Here is a 23,995-nt window from a genome sequence, read left to right as displayed (position 1 = left end):
TTTTCATGTCCTCTCCATAATAGGTGGTGAGATATCTGTCACTCTCACTGTGAAGCACGAGGTAAGAGTTAGACATATGTGTAATTATCCATTCTATCACTTCGACACATTGCATGACCTAGAACCTGCATGTGATCGTGTGCTTCCCGGACTTATTAATGTTGATGTCTTCATGCACATATTATAAGCCCTTGGGAAAAATATCTTGCATGAAGGTGTTGTATATTTTACTCCATCTGACCTATGTGTCTTTTCCAATAAAGCATTATGTGTCTGCAAAAATGGGGATGTTTGGTTTTCAAACTTCTACAAGCTCATTAGTGTTTTCCTCTCGAGATTCTTTGTAGTTCACTTTGCGAGGTGGCATGGCTCCAATAAATGATGACAAGGTAACAATACTTTCAATACAAACACCTATTTGGGGCAACACACTCATAGCGACAAAATCAACTTAAGCAACTTAACTATGTAGCAATACTTGTAAATCACGTGCAAAGAGTCATTACAGATGATAGAACATGAAGAACTATGAACGATAGTGGAAAATAACTTTCATGCAAAATAAAATGAGCATGAAAACTAGGGGGCACACTTTCAAAGCATGAAGGGATGAGCTAGGTCATTCATTTCTTTGCAATGCACTCATATGCTCAAGCAAGTGAAATAAATCATCTAGGGTGCATTGGTCGACTCTGAAGGGTTGAAGGGGGAAGTTGATGGGCCTTCAGGTCTTCCTTATGTGCTCATGTGCTCAAAGAGATAGGGAGGGCATACTATTTCACTCCAAAGGGGCGACGGAAGATATAGACAGTGCTTTGGGCCTTCACAATGCACCCATGCACTCAAGGCAAAGAAGGGCACATTATTGCATGCTGAAGGGTTGAAGGAATGATGCTTCATGTATTTGTGATGCACTCATGTGCTTAAGAGGAAAATTGTTCAAATAGGATGAATTTTCGAGTTCAATCAAGCTTTGAGCTCAAGAAGTGCACTCTACATATTGGAAGCTTGGAAACAAATTTGAACCCCAAGATTTTATGGTAAGCTGAGAAAAATAAATATGGACAAGAATTTTATAGATGTTGTAGCATGCATGGTGAAATATTAAAGTTTTTTTAAGAATATGAAGAGTTTTTTCATGAGACAGTGGAATAGCACTTGCAACATGAAGATTCAACATAAATTCCAGAAAACAAACTGAAAAAATGGAGGATCGATAGCAAGGAGAGAAATAATGATGGAGAAATCATGAAATGCAATTGAAAGTTTCGACATGCAATACTTACTTGCAGCACTAGTTGATGAAGAGACCCTTTATTACCAGTTGTACAACCAACTCAGATGGAAAGATTATGGATGAAGAATGATTAACTGGGTTGATTTAAAGAAATCTAAATGCAAAATTGATTCATACATGAGTGCCACTTATCGTCACATGAAAGGGTTATTTTAAAGAAGTTAAGTGGGCTCTTATTTTCTAGAAGTGCACCCTCATGCAACAATATTGGCTCATGCATGCATCAAGAAGGGCACATGTCTTTGACACAAAGAAGTGTGATCATGGAGGGTGCATATGTTCAACATGATGGAGTGCACTCAAGGAGGGCGCACTCCTTCGGCCTGGAGGAGTGCGCTCAAGTTGAGTGCATGGCTTCATCAACTTGGAGTGCGCTTTTGCATTTCTTGAGTGTTTTCTTTCTTTTATTTGATTTTTCATGGATTTTGAGTGTTTTTCGAGTGTGTGCATGACAAGAAGGCAAGTTTCTAAGTCGAGAAAGATCTTGAATTCACCTAATCATAGACTTACTAACCCAAGTACTTCTAATGGGTAAGTGATGACGCTTATGAAACATTGACTTAGGAGGATGAGACACTAGGAGAAAACACATAAATAAAGAATCAAACAACATAATGACTCAAGGGGGCTTGAAATGGCAGTTATCATAGGGTCCAAAATTAACATAAGAAAAAATTTGGAGGGTCGTTGTCACAATGAAAATAGTCAAGTTCTAATGAAAAATTCAATATGCAATTCATCCTACTCTAACATGCATATGATACAATGTCAAGTATCAAGGAAAGGGTGATACAATTTATTTTGACTGGCTCTAGCCAAAGTTCTTCGTCAAGTCTAGAAATGTAATAATATCCCTCACCAACCTTACTATGAATCTTGACCAGAATAGGATTTTTATTGACCAACACAACCTACCCAACTTTGAATTCCTTTCTAGGATTTTGCACCGATTTCTTATTTTTCTTTTAAGGTCTTTTAAGATCCAGACTTCTTGAGAGGGAAGAATAGGGGATTGTTCCTGTTATACAACCAGATAACAAAACAGAAGAAAAGATAGATCAAAGACTTCAAAATTAAGCTCTCAAGGGGGAAACCTCCTTTACATTACATAAATGAAAAATTCTTGGATGATACAAATGACAAGACCTCCTTGGTATATATACGAGTCTAAAGGGTCACAATATAATCATAGCCTATATAACAATAATAATGTAAGGGCACAACAATAACAATAACGGGCTTCTATGGGGCACAACAATAACAATAAGGGGCTGCACTAAAAATAACAGTAATGGGGCTACACTAGTAGTATAGGGACCTAACATGCCCCTTTCCTTCTGAAAAGTGTTGTCCTGAAGGCTTGAGTAGTTCTAGATGCTTCTGTATAAAATTATCATCCTCCCATGTGGAATCTTTAGTGGGTAAGTTCTTCCACTTAATGAGATACTCTGAAATTAATCGATTCTGTAGTTGGATTTCAGAGATCTGTGGTTTGAGATTTTTGAATTTTTGACCGGAGAACCCACAGTAATGGAATTTTTACACCAACGTTTCGAATCCCAAATGGGATTCTGTAGTTGTCGGGTTCTTGTTTCTGTGACTGCTTGAGGCTCCAATATGATTTTTATTTCCTTGTCAAGTTTTGGCAATATTGCTTGAATTGGGAACTTGTCACCGATAACCTTATTTAAGAATGAAACATGGAAAATTGGGTGTACTCGAGAAGATGCGGGCAACTATAATTTGTTTGCCATAGTACCAATATTTTGCAACACCTTGTAAGGACCATAGTACTTGGGTGGTAATTTATTATCCTTCTTAGCTTTCTTTAGGGGCATTTGTTTGTATGGTTGTAGCCATAAAAATACCCAGTCACCTACATCAAAACTTCTTTCACTACGATACTAATATGCGTTTTGTTTCATTCAATTCTGCACTAGAGTGATATTATCCTTTAAGAGTTGAATAACTTGTTGTTGATGCTCAATGTGATCTTTCACTGCTTGAACCTTAGAATTGTCTCTTAAATATGATGTGGTAGATGGTGGATGATATCCATAAAGTGACATAAATGGGGTCATTTTTGTTGTAGTATGGAAGAAAGTGTTATACCACCATTTAGCCAGAGGTAACCACTTAACCCATTGTGTTTTTTTATCAGATACAAAGCAATGAGGATATCCTTCCAAACATGTGTTCACTATCTCAGTTTGCTTGATAGATTGAGGATGATAAGATGATCTATGAGCTAATTGAGTAACAAGACAAGAAAATAATTTTGTCCAAAAATTTCCAGTGAAAATGGGATCTTTGTCACTTACAATATTCTTTCGATTTCCATGTAGGTTTTGAATTGTTTCCATAAATGAAGTAACAATTGTATTGCTTTAAAAGGATGAGATAATTCACAAAAGTGTGCATACTTGATAAGTCTATAAACTACCACCATGATGACACTCCTTCCTTCGGACTTGGGTAAACCAGTGATAAAATCCATTAAGACCTCCTCCAAATGTTGACTTGGAATGAATAAATGTTGTAACAAACTTTGGGTCTTAATTGTCTCAACTTTATTTTGTTGGAAAACAAAACATTCTGCCACAAACTTATGAATATCATATTTAAGGCCATTCCAAAAAAAAAAAGTCTTGGTCCTATGGGAATTTTTTAGAAATCCAAAGTACCCTCCTACAGGAGAGGTTTGTAATTCCAAAAGAATATTTTGTTTGATTTTGGAATTCTTATATAGATATAATTGATCTTTGTACCATAATGAGTCATTTTTCTAGATAAATCTATCAGAAGTATTGGGAACTTGTTGTAACTTTTGAATGAGTGTCCACACCTTTTCTTCATTCTTTCATTCCCCCATTGCTTCATTTATCCAGTCTGGTTGGATAATAAAAATGGCATAGAGCAATTCTTCTACATCCTCGTCCATTCTTAAGAGTGCATCTGCAACAACATTTTGCTTCCCTTTTTTGTAGATGATTTCGAAATCATAACCCAACATCTTAGTGACCCATTTTTGTTTCTCTTCTAAAGATAATATTTTTTCTAACAAGTGTTTCAAACAATCATGATCTTTTTTTACCTTGAAGTGTCTTCCCGTTAGGTAAGGGCGTTATTACTTCAAGGCATGTAGTATTGCCAACATTTCCTTCTCATAAATATGTTTGTGTAAATACTTTCCCTTTATTGGGTGATTTTCAAAAGAAATGGGTCTTCCTTCTTGTATTAAAACAACACCAATTCCATTTCCCAAGGCATCACATTCCACCATAAAGGTTTTTGTGAAGTCTGGAGTAGCTAAAACTAGAGCTTGGCACATTGCCTCTTTAAGATGTTCAAAGGACTTAGTTGTTTCTGGAGTCCAAAAAAATGCATCTTTCTTCAGTAATGTTGTTAGAGGTGTTGTTATTTTCCCATAATTATTAACAAACTTGCGATAATACCCTGTCAACCTGAGAAATCCTTGAAGATGCTTTAGGGTTGTGGGGATTTTCCATTCCTTGATGGCTTTAATTTTTTTAGGATTTACCTTAACGCCCTCATGAAATATTCCACCTCTTATACCCCAAAGAAATATTTTGAGGTTTTTGCATACAATTGTTTCTCCTCCAATAGTTTGAGCACCCTGTCAACATTATCAACATGATCCTTCCAAGACTTGTTGTAGATTAGTATATCATCGAAAAATACTAACACAAATTTTCTAAGGGTTTGAAAATGGAATTCATCAAACCTTGAAATGTGGAAGGTGCTTTAGTAAGGCTAGAAGATGTGACCAAAAATTCATAAAAACCTTCATGAGTTTTGAATGTTGTTTTCAGAATATCTTTAGTCTTCATTCTAATTTGATGATATCCTAAATGAAGATCCAACTTGGTGAGGTAAATTTCTCCATTTCATTCGTCCAACAATTCATCAATGGTAGGAATGGGAAATTTATTTTTGATAGTGAGCTTTTTAAACTCCCTATAATCGGGACACATGCTCCATGATTTATCCTTCTTGTGTACCAATACTACTGGAGTAGAAAAAGAACCTTGACTAGGTTGAATTATACTTACCTCTATCATTTCTGCAACCATGCATTCAATTTCACTCTTTTGGGCATAGGGATATCTGTAACATATGATATTTGAAGGAACGCTTCTTAGAATTATGTGAATAGCATGATCATGATCACGAATAGGTGGAAGGACTTTGGGAGTCTCAAATACCTTGGATTGATTGTCCAAGATTCTTTGGAGATTTGGAGAAACGAATGATTTCGATGTTTGAACATATAGTGAGCATAATTGTGTAATTATGCCTCATTGTTATTTCTTCAAAATCTTTGTCATGTCATTGAATATTATTATCTTCCTTGATTTCCCTGTGATGCCCCTTAAATCAATTTCCTTTCCTTCCTAGGAAAATTTCAAGAAAAGTTCTTAAAAATTAAAAGTTATCATCCCCAAATATTGTAACTATTGGACTCCTAATACAACATCAGCACCACCCATTGGAATGGAAATCATTAGACTATTCAATACATATTCCCCCATGGTTAGATTGATATTATGGCACTTTCCTGAGCAATTTATAGTTCCTCCATTTGCAACCATCACTTGATACTCTGGTTCTAGATATAGAAAGCAATTCAATTACATAGCTATCTTACAGTGAATAAAATTATGGGTACTACCAAAATCAATCAGAACTATTGCCTTTTTCTTCTTGATATATCCTTCTATATTGAGAGTTTGAGGAGTGGTAATACCTACCAATGCATTACAAGATATGGCCAGTGTTGGCTTGATGGGCCATGATCCATTCAGATTCATTTCTCCTTTCTAAGGGGTTGGTTCCTAGTGTATATCCTCTTCTTTTGATGTTTCTTGTTCATTTTCTTCCTCCTCTTCACAATCTATGTCAATCTATGTAAAATAATTTCTTCTCAACACACTTATGAGCCTTATTATATTTGCTATCACAACTATAACAAAGCCCTTTTTCTCTTTTTTCCTCTAGTTGTTGTGGTGTCAACCTTGTAAGTTGTGGGAGGCTAGGAGAAACAACACTTCCATCTTTATAGTGTGAGTGGTAGACTTCCTTGTTGCCATAATTTTGATTTCAAATTTTATTTCCACCCTAAATGCCTTCTCCATTGAATTGGATGTTATCCTCTAAAGTACCTATGAAGACATCAATCCTATGATCCTCAAGAATATCATTTACCTTTATATTCAATCTTTGGAAGTCCTCAATGTGCTTCACCATTGAACCCTTTTGTTTGATATTTATCAATTGGCTAAAGAAGGTATTTCTCTTTGTATCCTCATAATGTGCTATCAATTCTTCCGTAAAAATTGACCAAGTTACAAGTGATTTATGAGAAAAACGTCATTGATACCAATACAAATTGATTAGGTTCTAAATATAAAGATGTAATGTGTACCTTTTGTGTGTTTTTCACATCATGTAGATCAAAGTACTGCTCCATCCGTAGTATCCATATTACTATATCATTTTCATCAAACTCCCTCATATCAATCTTTCGAATGTGGTGGGTCTTAAACCTAATGTTGGAGTCTCTAAAATCATATTTCATATTTCTTTTATCCTCATCTTGATTTTCATGGAGTACCTTGTCCCCACTAGGAAGCATTTCTTGTAACAATTTTTTCAAACCTTCCATGTCTACTTTTAAACCATCCATTGTAGCTTCCATTTCATTTTTTGTTACTCTTTGCGAGAGAAAAATTTGGTGCACTTGGTCTCGTAATTTTGATATATCATGTTGCATTTCCTCCTCTTCTTCATGCGTCATAGTAGAGCTTTCTAGTTGCTTACTAAGTGTGTCCATTTTTTTGTTTCGAGGAATTTTTAAATCAAACAACAATAGCTATGATTCACTATGCCCTTTAAATCACTTCAAACTAATTTTTCAAACAAAAGTTATGCAAAATTTTAAGAAAATACACACCTGTTTCTTGCTTTTTAGGAGCTCGATATTGAAACTGTTGTATCTTTGTATTTTCAGCTCTCCAAGGTCTAAATGTTTTTCCTATGGTAGCCCTTAGAGTCTTATTTCTAATGCCACAAGCTAGACCGATATTGGATTCTTCAAGATAAATTTATTCCCAATCTCCCACAATGACCTGATTAATGACTAGTTCAGTAGAGTGAAATTGTATGAAGTGCAACGTGTCACTGTTTCAACCTTCAACCCTGAAAATGATATACAAAAAACTAAAGTCTGTGAAATTTGTGTCACTTTTTAAAAAATTAAAATACAATGCTTGTAGAGAAAGTTGTAATGGTTTTCCCTAAGTCACCTGTTTGAGATTGAATTTTGGAGCTTGCAAAAACCCTAACTTCTTTGGACAATATCTCATAAAATATAACGAACCAAGATCTAAATTTTTTACAAGAAGTTCACTAAGATTTCGGCTCCACGTGGTCAAAATTTTCACTTTTGAAGCTTCTTATATAAAAAGTTATATTGAAATTCCAAGATTACTTTTTTGAAGCAGTGAAACCCTAGAATCCAAAGCTCTTATACCAAATGTTATGCAACCAAATCACAAAATAGAAGAAAAGATAGATCAATGACTTGAAAATTAGCCTCTTCAAGGGGGAACATCCTTTAAATTACACAAATGAAAAATTCTTGGATGATACAAATGACAATACCTCCTTGGTATATCTAGGAGTCTAAAGGATCACAATATAATCAGAGCCTACATAACAATAATAATGTCAGGGCACAACAATAACAATAGTGGACTTTTATGGGGCACAACAATAGTAATATGGGGGATACATGGGCACAATAATAACAATAAGGGGGCTACACTAGTTCCTTAGTACCAGTCATTTTATATTACAGGATAGGACCTGGCTTTACCACATGAGCTTGATATAGATGCTCCCTATAAAGAATGAAAGGGGTTCCATTGGGTTGTGGGATGGTGGCATAAGATAATGTTGAAAATGCAACAATAAATTCCTAATTTAATTTTTCCTTGATTAAATTAGGAGAAATTCAAATTTCAATTTTAACAGAATACTTGGAGCTATTTAACTGAGGTGAAATGGCTCTTGTCACTGAGTTAACTTAGTAAATTCAAGTTGGAGACACTTGAGCTCAGTTCTACATGATTGATTTCTAATTTGTAGCAATCTATTTCAAATAATTTGAGTTATTGTCAGTGTAACTAGTTCTCATTGTTAGTAGAACTAGTGGAAGTTCAGTCAAGGGTGTGTAACCTTTTTCACACTGAGTGACAATGGTGTGTAAATTTGTTCACACTGATTAATAATCTAGTTAATTGATCAACCAGCCTAAATTAACTCATGCATGCAGATAATTCGAGTTACCCATTTGAGATTGGAGTTCAAGGGTAGTGTACTAGCAGTTGTAAACTAAGATAAGTTGTACAGTTCATGCATGCAGTCAGAGATGGACCTATAGGAATTGCGCAATCCAAATTGAGGAATTTCCTAATTAATAGGGGCCTAATTCCCAAGGGAACATTGCAAGGAAATAGGGGCTTGGAGGCTTGAAATTTTGGCTAAGTATTGGCCAAGGTCAGTCAGTCAAGAAGAGGATAGAAGATACATGTGCAGGTTGAGCTCAAGCTTGAGCAGAGCATATTTTATTCATCCATATTCTTTGATTAATGCAATACAGATAGTAAGGGGTTTTGAGCAGTTGCTTTCCCCATGATAAATTTGTGTATGTGTGTTGAACCTTGATTCATGTTAATGATTTGTGTTCTCAATCGTGAATTTTCTTCCGCAGATGAGTAGAGTAGCTTCTAGTCTTGTGATTTAGAAAATTTCATGAGAAATTGAGAATCTAAACATTAATTTCTACATGGTGTCAGAGTTAGATTCATAGTAGAGAAGAGAATTCAAATTAAGTTGTCATTGCAAGAGGTTCAAATTTGAAAATCAATGTTACAAGTTTTCTCCAGGACTAAGAAGATGGCTTTCAGTGGACTCAGGTTCGAGTATGCTTTGGAAAGGACCACAAATTTTGTGGCATGGAAGATATGAATGGAGGCAGTATTGGATGATAATGGGTTGTTGGGATACATCAAGATAGATGTAGCAAAACCCCCAGCATTTGATGCCCAGTATCTTGCTCAGTGGAAGAAGGATGTGGCTAAAGTGAGGAGGATCATATTGGAGGTAGTCCAGGATCATATTGTCTTGAATATCCACTGGAAAGAGACTGCATTCGCGATGTGGAAAACATTGACGTATTTTTTTGAGAACAATAGTGACCACACAAAGCTGGAACTCAAGGACAATCTTCGAACTATTAATATGCAAAAGAATGAAACAATTTTGCGGTACCTAAGCAGTTTTACACAGTTTCATGATGAACTTGGTGGAGTTGGTATTATTGTCCTTGAAGAAGATCTGGTAGCTCTAGCCCTCTTGGGTCTTCCCAATACCTAGCATAGTTATCAATATTTGGTAAATGGTAGAGAGAAACTACCAAGATGGGAGCGGTTATTGTCTGATCTTGTGCAGGAAAAAATAAGGTGGAGTAATAGAGATGGGAATTCATCCAAGGTCAGGGATGAGGAGAATTGTGCCTTGGTTGGAAAGGTAAAGAAGGGTAAAGGGAAGAAATCCCAATCCAAAGCAGAATATGGTCAAGGGGGCAAGAAGAAAGACTTGTCCAAAATTAAATGCTTTCACTGTCACGAATTAGGACACTATGCCACGAAATGTTCACACACAAAGGCAAGAAAGAAGACCACAGGAGGAGCAGCGGGTGAAGTCTTGGCTTCACAGTTCAAACTTTATTTTACCCTCATTACATGCATGGAAAGTATAGTGATGGGTAGTGTGTGATATCTCGACAATGGTGCCTCATTCCACATGACAGGTAACAAAGAATTTTTCAATGACTTGGAGGAGAAGGATCTCCAAATGCACATCAATATGGGAGATGATGGAAGGTATAGCGCGACTGTCATTGGTATCATTACTTTTCAGATGGAGTCTGGCTCCTCTCTCAGGCTCAAGTATGTGTCCCCTCTCAGGCTCAAGGATTTGATGTTTGTATCGAGTCTGAAGAAGAATCTAATTTATGTCGCGGGTGTTAGAAGACCGTGGCTACGATGTGATATTTAGCAAAAGTAGGTCTTTCTAAAGACACATTTCCATGGGACAAGTGAATCAAATCAGGGTTCAAGTGAAGAACCTTTACAAATTAGATGTGGAAGATTGTACAACATTGAGTACAAAAGCAGAGATGTTGTAGAGCCTAGATGTCAGCAAATTATGGCATATAATACTTTGCCATTTGCATCATGGCACTTTGAATATCATGCAACAGATTTGTACATGCCTCCCAAATGGAGCACTAGAGTAGCCGGATACATGCAAAGGGTGTACATTGGGGAAGTACACAAAATCCATCTTCAATGATCGGGATATCAGGGAGCATGCAATCCTTGAAATGATCCACTCTAATGTATGTGGGCCTTTCTCAACAGCCTCCACTTCCAAGCATAGCTACTATGTTATATTTGTGGATGATTTCTCACTGAATTTCTAGATCTAATTCCTGTAGAAGAAAGACCATACATTCTCCAAATTTGTTGAGTTTAAAGAACTTTTTGAGAACGAGACTAGTAGGAAAGTGAAGGCTCTCAGGAGCGATAATAGTGGTGAGTACGTGTTGAATGAGTTTAAAAATTTAAGTGCAAAGGAAGGCATTCTAAGGGAGTTCACAGCAACTCATAACCCACAATAGAATGGGGTGGCTAAGAGGAAGAACAAAAGTATTGTGGGAGAAGTAAAAGTGATGTTGCATGACCAAATCCTACCTCTACACTTGTGGGTTGAAGCATGCAACACAACGGTCTATTTGCAAAACAAGAGTCCTCATAGGATTCTTGGCATGAGTACACCAAAGGAAGCTTTTTCAGGGAAGAAATTATATGTGTCACACTTCAGGATCTTTGGATGATTAGTTTACTAGCATGTTTCCAAGGAAACGAGGAAAAAGCTAGAGCTGATAGCAGAGTTGGGCATATTTGTGGGGTACATAGATACACCTCACAACTATTGAGTGCACTTGACATCTCTCAAGATGAATGTTACAGATCCATTTGGGCACATAAAATCCCAACATCCATATAAGTGTTTTAGGGCTCATCAAACCCTAATTTCATTTGCTTCATGCCCTAAACAAGTCACCCCTTTGAATGTCTCCTTCCCAGACAGTTTCATGACTTGAAGACGTCCAGAAATAGCCTCTAGAGGGACCAGCACAGGTAAGCCCTTGTAAAGGTGCACTGTAGAGTAGTTGAGTCCACTGCCAGGGTGCTATGCAGAACACTTAGGCTTCCTTTCACCTGCGCTGGGTGAGAATGAGCTAAATTCACATAGGGTTTGGGGAATATTCTTATCTTTTGGAGTCATCTAGAATTTTACCTCACTTATAAACTCCTATGAGCTCGAAAATGGATGAGGAATGAGTTAAGGTGCATCCTATCCTCTCATCCCTTCCTCCATGGAACTAATTCTAAGTATGGAAGGCCATTCAATGCCACCATTTATGACAAAACCTCCTTCATCTTCCTATAAATTGACCACTCATCTAAGTGATCAGGGGCTGGATTATGTTGAATTGTAAGGAGATAATGCTGCTATGAGATTTGGCTTTGAAGCAAGTATTGTAATTCTATAAGTTTGTCATGCTTTTGATGTGATGTGGATGGGATCCAAGCTAGAGGAATGGCTTTGAATCAGACACCAATGGTTGTAATTCCTTCTTCTATCTAATAAAGTGTTTGAACCTTTCTCCCATATGTTTGTATTGTTTCATAATGCTTATATGTGTGAATTGTATCTGATTCCTTTCACTTATATTCAATAGATTGTGTGCTTTGATCAATTCTTTGTTTTCTGTTGTATTTACAAGGTACTTCTCAAGCGAATTAAGTATGAGAAGGAGTGACAGGATTGATATAAGGGAGACGAGAGGAAAGAGGAACTACAAGTAGATCTTCTATCTTATCATCTTATCTATTGCTTATAGGAAAAGTCTAAAACACTTTAAACTGTTGTTCTAGATACAACTACTTATCTAGGGAATTAGTATTTATCCATAGATACCAAATTCTCCAAAACAATGACAATGGTCATAATAGATATAGAGTTTAACGAGGAGAACAAAATGAGGTGTTCTCTTGAGAGGGAGATTCAGTTCCAACCTGATTATGAGATTTTGGCTCCAAAGGAAGAACCTCAGGAAGTTGTGGAGAACCCACAAGCAAAGGAGCAGAGAGTGGAGAAATTCACTCAAGCAGAGACATCAAGAGAAGGAAGGAAGCAGACCCTAGAAGCTGATAGATTATTGCAAGATTCTAGAGAAAATGTGGGAGCACCCACATCACAGTTCAATAAGAGGAGATCACCAAATCAATACACTAGGTGCATGGATATGATGACTAAGCTGGTTGAGTCAGAACCATCCTCATTCGAGGAAGCAATGCAACAAATAGTACAAGTTGATGTTATGGTAGAGGAATATGATTCCATTGTCAAAAACAATGTTTGGGAAGTGATCCCAAGACTAGTAGACAAACCAGTGGTTGGTTCATGATGGATTTATAAGGTAAATCATGTAGAAAATAGGAGCATAGAGAAACACAAGGCAATATTTGTGTCCAAGGGGTACTCTTAGGTGGAGGTAATTGACTATGAGGAGACCTTTTCTACAGTAGCAAGGTACTCATCCATCAAGTCAATTCTAGCACTGTCAGTGAAGATGAGGTGGAAGATCCACTAAATGGATGTGAAGGCAACATTTGAGCAATACTTGCATGCTTCGTCGCATCATTTCCCCGCTCAGAAGTTAGGGGTTCTGAGCACTCTTGCCACCCGTGCTGTGAGAATTTCGGATAAGGAGAGCCTGGAAACGGAGAAGGCTCACCTCCTAGAAGTTTTTGAGAAGAATGGTTACAATAGACACCTCGGTCAAAAAGCCTTCCTCAAGGCCAAGAAGGAGCCTTCAACCCGAAGGGTTCCTAAAGATCATGTCCTGGGTGTGAACCTTCCTTACATCCAAGGGACCACGGACAGGATTGCGAGGATTCTAAGGAAGTATGATGTATCCGCAACTTTTAGACCTCTCAATACTATCCGTGGCTCCCTCAGGTCTGTAAAAGACCCGGTTGACCCTAAGAGCATGAAGGGTGTCTATGTCATTCCCTGTTCCTGTGGGACCCCTTATATTGGTGAAACTGGTCGGTCTATCAATCAGCGGATCAGCGAGCATTCGGCTGACTTAAGACATGGTAGGACCAAGTCCTCGGCCCTGGCTGAGCATGCGGGGAAGACTATGCATCATATATGCATAGAGGATGCTCAAGTCATTGCCAAAATTCCGCAGTTTCACCATCGCAAATTTAGAGAGGCCCTGGAGATTGAGAAAAGGCCGAACAATCTTAATAGGGATGATGGTTGGAAGATTAGCCGTTGCTGGGTCCCAGCCCTGTCTTCCTAGCCTCCTCATTCCTCTTTGGGTTAGGTCTTAGGGTTTCTGTCTTCCTCCTCCTTTAATTTCTCTTTTGGCAGGTTTGTCCTTTGAATGTAGAGTGAATATAAATCATTAAGTTGAATTTAAATTTATTTGTTATATATAAGTTTATTATATTTTATATAAAGTTAATATATTGTTAAATTATAATAATATAAATTTATTTTATATTAATTTAATATAATTTTGTTATATAGAATATAAATTCAATATTAATTTATTTGGTATATATAATATAAATTTATTTGTATATTAATCTATTTAATATAGATTAAAATTTATTTGTTATATATAATATAAGTTTAATATATTTTATATAAAGTTAATATATTTGTTAAATTATAATAATATAAATTTATTTTATATTAATTTAATATATTTTTGTTACATAGAATATAAATTCAATATTAATTTATTTGTATATTAATCTGTTTAATATATATTAAATATAAATATATGGCAAATTTAATATATTTGTTATATTATAATAATATAATTAATTTATATAAAATTAATTAATTTATTTGTTTTATATTATATAAATTCAATATAGTTTTTGTGTATATTATTTAATATGTATTAAATTGAAATATATAACTAATTTTTATAATTAATAATGTTCATATATAAGATTGGACCATTATATAATGTAGAATAGTATATCTTAAAGAATAAATTACCTAATATAACTAAATTTAAGAATGACATAATATTTAAATAATAATAATTATAGACATATGACCATTATAGTTAATATGATATTATATTATATACTAAAAATATCAAATCGATTCTAATTTTAGATATAAATTAACAAGTTTACCTGTTGTAGCTATTTATAGTATTGTTAGGGGTTTGACTAGGATCCTTAGGTCAAATTTAGCAGTTGGCAATATAGCCGTTGGAGTCTCTGCACTCTCTATTTATTCAGCTTAGCCGGATTGGTTCTTCAACTTGTCCTGACGATGAACCACACTGGTTGGTTCGAAACGCGTCGACAAAAGATTGATTATGTGATTTTGCCGAAGATTATCTAAACAATTCCTCAATGGAGTTATGGAAGAGGAGGTATATATTGGCTAGCCAAAGGGATTGGAGACTTTCGATAGAGAATCACATGTATGAAGACGCAAGCGAGTGTTCTATGGACTCAAGAAAGCACCATGTTCTTGGTATACCAGGATCGATAGTCATCTCACCAGTTTGGGCTTCACCAAAAGTGAAGCAGATGCAAACCTTTATCTCATTGTGGTAGAAGGTAAATTATTGATTATTGTTTTATATGTCGATGACTTGATCCTTACTTGTGATGAACAGTTGATCAAATCTTGCAAGGAGGACCTTTCAAGAGAGTTTGAGATGAAGGACATGGGACTCATGCATTATTTCCTTGGTTTGGAAGTATCGTAAGGATATGGGGAACTATTTGTCTCTCAAGACAAGTATTCCAGCGAGATGCTGACGAGGTTTCACATGGAGAGTAGCAAACTCATAGACACTCCTCTAGCAGGTAACTGGAGGACAAAGGATGCTAGATCAGGTGAGCAAGTGGAGGCTACCATCATTAGGAAAATTGTGGGTTCACTTATCTATTTGGTGAACACACAACCAGACATGGCTTATGCATTTAACCATAGTAGTCAAGCCATTGTTAAGCCAACCAAACTGTATTGGTAGGAAACAAATCATGTGTTGACATACCTCAGAGGCACTACTCAATTTGGTCTTTGGTATATATAGAAAGAAGGAGTGAAGCTGCAAGGCTTCACAAATGCAGATTGGGTGGGGATTCCATTAGACAGGAAGAGCACTTCAAGAGGAATTTTTAGTGTTGGGTCAGCAACAGTTTCTTAGTACAACAGGAAGCAGAGATATGTGGCACTCACCTCAGCAGAAGCAGAGTACATGGATGCAATTCAAGCAACATGTGAGGCTATCTGGATGAGAAAGATTCGTGTTGGGTTATTTGGTCAGAAGATGGATCCTACAGTGATTTACTATGACAACCAAAGGTGTATCAATCTCTCTAGGAATCAATTATTTCATGATCGATCCAAGAATATCGGCATCTGATATCACCATTTACGAGATTGTGTGCAAAGGTGGATTATGTTGTTGCAGTACATTCCGACGGAGGAACAAGATACAGATATTTTAACAAAGGCTTTGTCAGGAGAAAAATTCCTGTTCCATAGAAGCAGGATCAGGGTATCTAATAATCCCTTTCTTGTTCAGAGGGAGTGTTTGAAAATGAAACAAGAAATTCCTAATTTAATTTTTCCTTGATTAAATTAGGAGAAATTCGAATTTCAATTTCAGCAGAATACTTGGAGGTAGTTAACTAAGGTGACATGGCTCTTGTCAAATAGTTAACTTAGTAAATTCAAGTTGGAGACACTTGAGTTCAGTTCTACATTATTGATTTCTAATTTATAGCAATCTATTTCAGTTAATTTGAGTTATTGTCAGTGTAACTAGTTCTCACTATTAGCAGAACTGGTGGAGGTTTAGTCAACAGTGTGAAACGTTTTTCACATTGAGTTACAAAGGTGTGTGAATTTTTCCACGATGGGTAATCATCCAGTTAACTAATCAATCAACCTAAATTAACTCATTCATGCAGAGAATTCAAGTTACTCAGTTGAGATTGGAGTTCAAGGGAAGTGTACTATTAGTTGTAAACTAGTCAAAGTTGTATAGGTGATGCATACAGTTATAGAAGGACACATAGGAATTGCACAATCAAAATTAAGGAATTTCCTAATTAATAGGGTATAATTCTCAAGGGAAAAACGCAAGGAAATAGGGGCTCATAAACTCAAAATTTTGGTTAAGTATTGGCCAAGGTTAGTCAATCAAGCAGAGGATAGAAGATATAGGTGTAGATTGAGCTCAAGCTTAAGCAGAGCATATTGTATTTATCTAGATTCTTTGATTAATGAAATACAGATAGTAAGGGGTTTTAAGCAATTTATTTCCCCTAGATAAATATTTGTGTATGTGTGTTGAATCTTGATGCATGTTAATGATTTGTTTTATCGATCATGAATTTTCTTTTGTAGATGAGTATAACAGCTTCTAGTCTTATGATTTTCTAAATTTCATGAGCATTTTAGAATCTACACATTTATTTCTACAAATAAATCCATTTGGAGTTGACCTCCCACAGTAGCACCTCATTTTCTAGACAACAACATTCCCCACACATCATGTATATCAATGGTGCCAACATCCATGAGTAATAATATGTCCTTGTTCAGAATGAATGACAATTTAAGATCCTTATAAGGCCCTCAAGCTCAATAGATTTAGATTTGAAACCACACACATTCTTGTATTTTCAAATAATATTAAGTTTGAGTTACCTCATAACTTTCAACAGTCTGATGTTTGTAGAAGCCCCAAAATCAAACATACAATTGTGTAGGAGGAGGTCACTAATAGCTAAGGTAAGAAAAAATGTCTCATGGCCATGATTGGTGTTAGAGAAGTGTATATTTTGTAGCATTATAGGTGGGTCCTCTACATCTTTAATCACTAAAGAGTTTGTTACATGCCATTGTTGGGACAGGAGTTTGACAATTTATTTGATAAGAACGTGCATGTTCGTCTTTCCTATAGCAGCCCTTCCATTAATATCTAGATCAACCTATTTATCATTGGCCTTGGGCTTGGTGTTAAACATCATTTTGTCACCATTCGGAAAATGACTGCAAATTTGGACCTCTCACTATATGGTGAACTCTTGTGAGCAACCTCCTATAATGTTGGAAGCAAAACCATTCTAAAAATAGCAAGAATCCTATATTGCATTGCTTAAAAACCTAATTTCAAGCACTGTTGCACTTTTCCTAGCAATTACCTACACAAAAACGATTCTCATCATTATATCCTGTGTAATCTTGTGCTTTGTCTTCCATTAAAAAGTGTTACAACCTTTTAATGTAGGTAAAAATAAAAATAAAAATTCTAGAAGTCTTATAGGGGAGTATTATACCAACAAGAAGAACTCCAGCCCCTACCTGTTTGGGCCTCATCCCATGGTTCATGAATATATTCCCTCTAATTATGGAACCCTAATCCCCATATTTTTTGATATGATCCTTAAGAAGAGGATCCCAAACCTCCTCCTTTTCGCCTATAAATTCAGCACATACCAGAGGGGAACGGGTGAACTTTTGATGTCAAATTATGTTGTCAATTTGAGGCTAGAAGCTTGTTGTTGGAATAAGGAATTATTGAGAGGGGGGTGAATCAGTAATAGTGAGGTTCTCAAAAAACTTTAAGTAAAAGTCCTTAATTATTTTCATTATTGTCAGATACTTGTCAGGGCTTTCACACACAATACAAATGAACAGCAAGATAATCCATCCACATGTACATATAATCCATCACTTGAGCAACATACACATATTGACACGAGTATTTTTTATGTGGAAACCGAAAGGGAGAAAACCACCAATATGTTTGTCATTATGATGTAAATTAAGCACCTACTTAATTACATCAATTTTTTGTGAGCACCCACTCACACAAGGCCTCAACCCCCTTAAGATACAAATCCACTACTTTCCAAAGGCACCAACCTTTTATGAACGTAGGAAACTACCTACTCTAGCCATTGTTCTATTTTTCATACAATTTTCAAACTAAAAATAGAGGCAAATGCATATACATAGAAATACAAATCTAGTATGCTCTAGTACCAGTTCCTTTCTTTCAGCTCCCCAGTTCTCCTTCGAACTGTGCTCTTTGTTTCTCAACCAACTCATGTCTTGCCCCTGTGATACACTATCTCTCAATTATGCTTAGCTCAGTCACACACCCACAATAATGCACTTTTGAACTCTCAATGATTCTCCATTCCCCACATTGCATAACTGCTCTCCTCAGTTTTGTTCCTATGTTGCATTGTTACCAATGTTCTATGTATTGTCTTTATACCAGATAGCATGCTACAAAATGGTATGGTCTGTTTTTTCTCAATCAAGTTACTTGCACACTTCAACAAGGCTCCCCATTTTGTTGTAACTTGTGTTCTCAGTCACGACGATTGATTTAATGCAGAGGATGAAATTTTGAGTGATTCCCTTTACTGAGAATTAATTCTCACTAAAATCATGCACTCCAAAGAGGTGTTCCATGCTTACAAACTAATCATAGTGAACAACTTGTACTTCAATCATGTATTTCTTGTTTCAATTCAAGCTCTTCTACACCAAGTCGTAATTTTCATTTAATTCTTCATGATGTGCAAGAAATATTGGGGAAATCTAGTTTTCGTTTGAGCCAAGCCCATTAAATTTCATTTGCAAGCCAAGGTCCTTACTGCCTTTTTTATGTTTTATGCAGTCGTCATTAGTACTAGAACCAACTTTGATCCTCTGGCATAGTTAATGGAGTCATCAATAACACAGGAAGACCATGCGAAACTAATTCATGGATACGCCTTTCAATGTTGTTCAAGAGGTTGTGAGTCAACCCAATCTGCTTGCTTGTGCACCCATATTAGCCTCGACCCCTAACTTGCCCGTAGGCATGACTAGGGACCTTTTCCACTATTTTTGGCTCATTATATCCATTCAACGCCAATCACTGAATACATGGGAAAAACTTCACAAAACAAATCCTTGGTACAAACTTCGAGGTTCTGCCACATAATCAATTTATGTCATGCTGACATCATCTCTGCTATGTGTTTCATTATATATGGTGACATATGTCACCTAAATTTGGTCCACCAGGCCATCCAAAAATGTAAAAATTTCCTACCACGTGTCCTCCATACTCGCACATCATGCTGATGTCATCTACCACGTTATCGTCAACACATCACCATGAGTCAATCGCATTCTGCCATTTTTTTGGCCTAAACTAGGTCCCACATAGGTCGGGGGTTAGGATTCGGGGCTTCATTCTGTTGAAGAAAAGTGTAACTAGGTTTGGTATTTGTAAATGAAAATTTGATCTTTGTACTTGTCAAGAAAAAGAAATATTTTTTTTTAAAATTAAATGAATGAGTTCTTGCTCATTTCATAAGTCTGGAAAAAGTCAAAGAGTCAAAGACATATGTAAGAAGCTCTTCTTAAGTCTTCATGTAATTTATATGGGTCGACCTAGTGTTGAAAAGCCCTCCAAGATAAGCACCATCCTCTAAAGGAGAAGACTACCAGCAAACAATGAAGAAATAGTCATATAACTATCAATTCAGCTTATAAAAGATGACACACTAGTTTAGTGGTCATGTCGGCTAATTTATGGAGACTAACTACTATATATACCCCGCTGAACTTCGCAGAATAGTGGAACAAAAACTCGCACATCTCTGAGATTTGTGACATCCTACAACTTTGGATAAGGAGTAGAAATATCTCTGCATACACCTCTGAAGTCTCGGTCAAGCACAGTGGTATAGTGTCTCGAATGAGGTGTAGGAATACTAGTCTCTGCAACTTCGAGTATAACTACAGTACATAATTACAATGTGATATTCTTGGTGTTATTACTCTAAACTATGGATCTCTCAATGCAAGAGGAGAATCACAGTCACATTATGGGCATAGTTATGATAATAAGGATCTCAATGATACACTCATCATGCTCTCTAATCATGTTACAGTCTTCATATAGTTGTAGAAGCTCAATGATATCACATTGATGCATTCACATACTCAACACAATCATAATTTCGGTAATATAGCATTCATGGTCTCTGTCATAATGAGGACAAGATCATGATATCGGTAAAAAATATGGAAACCTTGTTGACATGATGAAGATCTCAAATAAGAATGAAGTAATGAAGGAGCAGTAGTCATGACCTAGGGGAGCCTAGGTATAGACCTTAAGAATATCTCAGTATAGTTAAGATGTTGATGAAATTGCAAATATTTTATAGCAGTAGTGCAGATCTTGATGATGACCTCAGTGGTGCAACAATGATGATTATCTCAACTATGACAAAGAAGAGGATTGGTGTCTCGGTCTTGGAGTGGCATAGTAAGTCAAGGGTCATGGTCTTGGTGTTTTTTAATTGGAATCTCTATAAGAGTAATTATGTGTGGGTTTTCCTCTCCAAGAGGGAGAGGTTTTGGCCCTGGCAGAATGCCAACATCTTGTGTTCTTGTCTCTTTGGTTTTGGTATCTATTTGATGAAATAAGAAACAAACATTCTAATAATGTCAAAGAGAAGATTATTCTAATAAGAAAAATAAAATTCCTCACAAATTTTTATCAAGTCAAGAAGAATCTAATTAACTACATGTGCCCTAGATTCTTCAACATGGTATTGGATCTATGGTTGTAGTCTAAGGAAGGGAAGAAAAGAGACATACAAAGATCTGTATTTTAGAAACATCAAAGAAAGGTGGAAGGTTTGAAGGAGAAATTCTACAACAAGAAAGTCTAAAATAGTACATGGAGCATCAATTTCAGTGATTATAGTCATACACTCAACTCATGTTCAGTTTCATGGAATGTATCACTACCATTCCTAGGATCCTTACTTCTTGATCATTGAACCTTCTCTATGAAATAAAAGACAATCTTAGCATAAATTATAGACTCATGGATATATATATATATGGTATAACTGACCCAATGAATGTCTCTCACAATCCAAGTTATGCCACTATCTCAATCTACTGCAACAAGGCAGTTTGCGTAAGTACTACAAACAGTTTAGTTATCTATTAACAAGTTTGGGCTCTCCATATAGTGCCTCTCTAAACAAATCATATGTATAATGAATCACTGTCTAAGGACAGTGCCATTCCAATACACTTATCATAGTTCTAAATTTTGTCTATGATCTCAATGGCATAGTGCTCAGATCATAACATAAGTCTCTCTATCGTAGGTAGTATAATGCTTGATGTAGGCGCTTGCTGATACACTCTGAGGAATACATAGTGTGGCAAAGTCCACTTGTGGAATAATAGTATCACTAGCATGTCAACAATATGCTCAAATGTAGAAGTTGAAAGTACCTTAAAATATGAATAGGGAGTCAAGATAATATCAAAACAGTCTCGGTGATGTCAACATCACAAATGTCATTATGCTAGAAGGTCCCCAAAGAAGTTTTGTAAAATTATACTAGTGGTTCATGATGGGCAGCTCAAGCAAAAGAAGCATCAAGGTGAAAATATTCTCTTCACATGGCAAGTAAGTATCTTTCATGTTTTTGTTTTAATGACTTTTTTTTCCAAATAGAAATATTGGAGGATAGTCATAGTTCTCATGAAAAAGGTCATTGCATAGAATAAGGAGGATTATCAAATCCTCATAGAAAAGAGAAGTCATTAATATCTATGGAAAGGTATTTGGAGATCAAGTAGTGCTTGAATGTATCAAGAGACTCATAGGAATCATATGAAGTCACTCAAAGGTCCTCACATGCAAAAAGAGGAGACACAAAGAGAGATATATGAAATACTAGAAGATATATTATCTGAAATCTTGGTAAAGAAGGTCACATCACTTAGACCTACACAAAAATTTAGTCCACTAATAACAAGCAATAGAGATATGTCCAAAGTCCAATACTTTGGATGGCAATAATATGGACACTACAAAAGGGATTGTGCTAAACTTAAAAAGGAAAACAACAACAAAATAAAAAGGGAATAATATCATGTCACTCAAGAAGTGAAAGAAGACGACAAGAAGTAGAAGAAGGAACATCCACCAGATCTCTACTATGACTAAGTCAACCTCTTTACTTAAAATCTTCTTTAAAATTTTTGAGTAGTATAGGAGCATGTAGGAATAGAATAGAATGCATGGTTAAAGGGATCTTCTAAAATATAGGAGCATGGTGTAGATAAATCTCAAGATATTCATGTAGAAGGAGCATACCTATTGTAGGAACTCATCCACGATGAAAGAATAATTGATCACGATTAAAATCTTAGAAAGCCTTCATCATCAAGAAGAAGAAAAATTTGCAAGGTAAGGATCTTCAAGATCCTCTGATAGCATCTTCAAAAGAAGGTTCATAAATACGAAGTCCCACTCATGGGATTCAAGAAAGGATGATATGCAAGCAAGAAAAGATGGAGCAAGAAAGGCTACACCAATCAAAGAGAACCATCAAATGAAGTCGAGATGATCAAAGTAGAATCAAGATGAGGTATGTACGCATCAAATTTTAAGTCATGTCATCATATATATTATTGATTCATGGGAATAGTTCTATAGCATGATCGAGTATGAAAGAATCTCTTTCACCAATGACATGCTCGAAGGCATGTACTACAATGCAATAAAGGTCAACATAAAGAAGTGCTCCCATAAGGAGTATAAGGTGGTTGACTAATCAAAATAAGAAGAAGAAAACAAAGAAAGAGGTCAAGCATGTGAAGAAAACCATGGTCACACTATCTAACAGGATCCATTAAAAGATATTTCCTGAAAGAAAGCATGACAACTCCGAAAAAGGACGAAAAAGATCAAAGGACCCTTGACACCTATGAAGGCCTCGAAGATATCAAGATGCAAATAACTGATTCAACTCTACAAATATGTCATGATGAATAAGACATCCAACAAAAGCACTATTTGATGTTGAAGCAATGTCAGGATGAAGCCATGAAGGGTTACTAAATCAAAGTATGGGAACAATCAACTACAACTAGGCATCTATGTAAAAAGTATTCTGAAGCATAGACAAGATGATAAAGGAGTAGCCAGATGACGAAAGAACCTAACATATATTAAGAAGGCCACTTTCCACAGAGGGAGCAATGACATGACAATCCAGGAAGGAAAGTGATTGATGGTCAGTGCCCTACCAAGAAGAATTTCATACAAATACTTCATGGCATCAAAGGAAAGGAGGAATCAAGGAAGTTGTTTATGAATGGAAAAGTCCCTAGCTAAGAGGGAGTTCTAAACAAGTTACCAATTACAAAGGAGCTTGGGCAAGTTCCTTGTGAGAGGAAACTTGGGCATGTCTTCCTATTCTGCTATTCAAGAACCCCCCATTTGTTAATAGTAGTAGCCAATATTACATTAATAAATGGGGACCCTTTAAAAAATATTTGCAAAAATAAGTTTAGCATATAGAAATTTTCTTTATTAATTTTTGGAATAAAACAAGATATCAATCAAACCCCTTTTCAAAAAGAACTAGC

General features: G+C 36.0%; 1 protein-coding gene across 1 annotated transcript in view; it reads left to right on the top strand.

Annotated features, from left to right (window-relative positions):
• Positions 1-23,995, top strand: part of LOC149210395 (uncharacterized) — a 54,681-nt gene that overhangs the window by 9,252 nt on the left and 21,434 nt on the right. The gene's annotated exons all lie outside the window — the stretch shown is intronic.

This window comes from Pinus tabuliformis, chromosome 1_2, assembly GCF_031772625.1.
Source record: "Pinus tabuliformis cultivar Carrire ecotype Pingquan chromosome 1_2, CPIR1, whole genome shotgun sequence".
NCBI classification, from domain to species: Eukaryota; Viridiplantae; Streptophyta; class Pinopsida; order Pinales; family Pinaceae; genus Pinus; species Pinus tabuliformis.
Note: the sequence above shows the minus strand (reverse complement) of the source record. Positions and strands in the feature narration are given on the sequence as shown.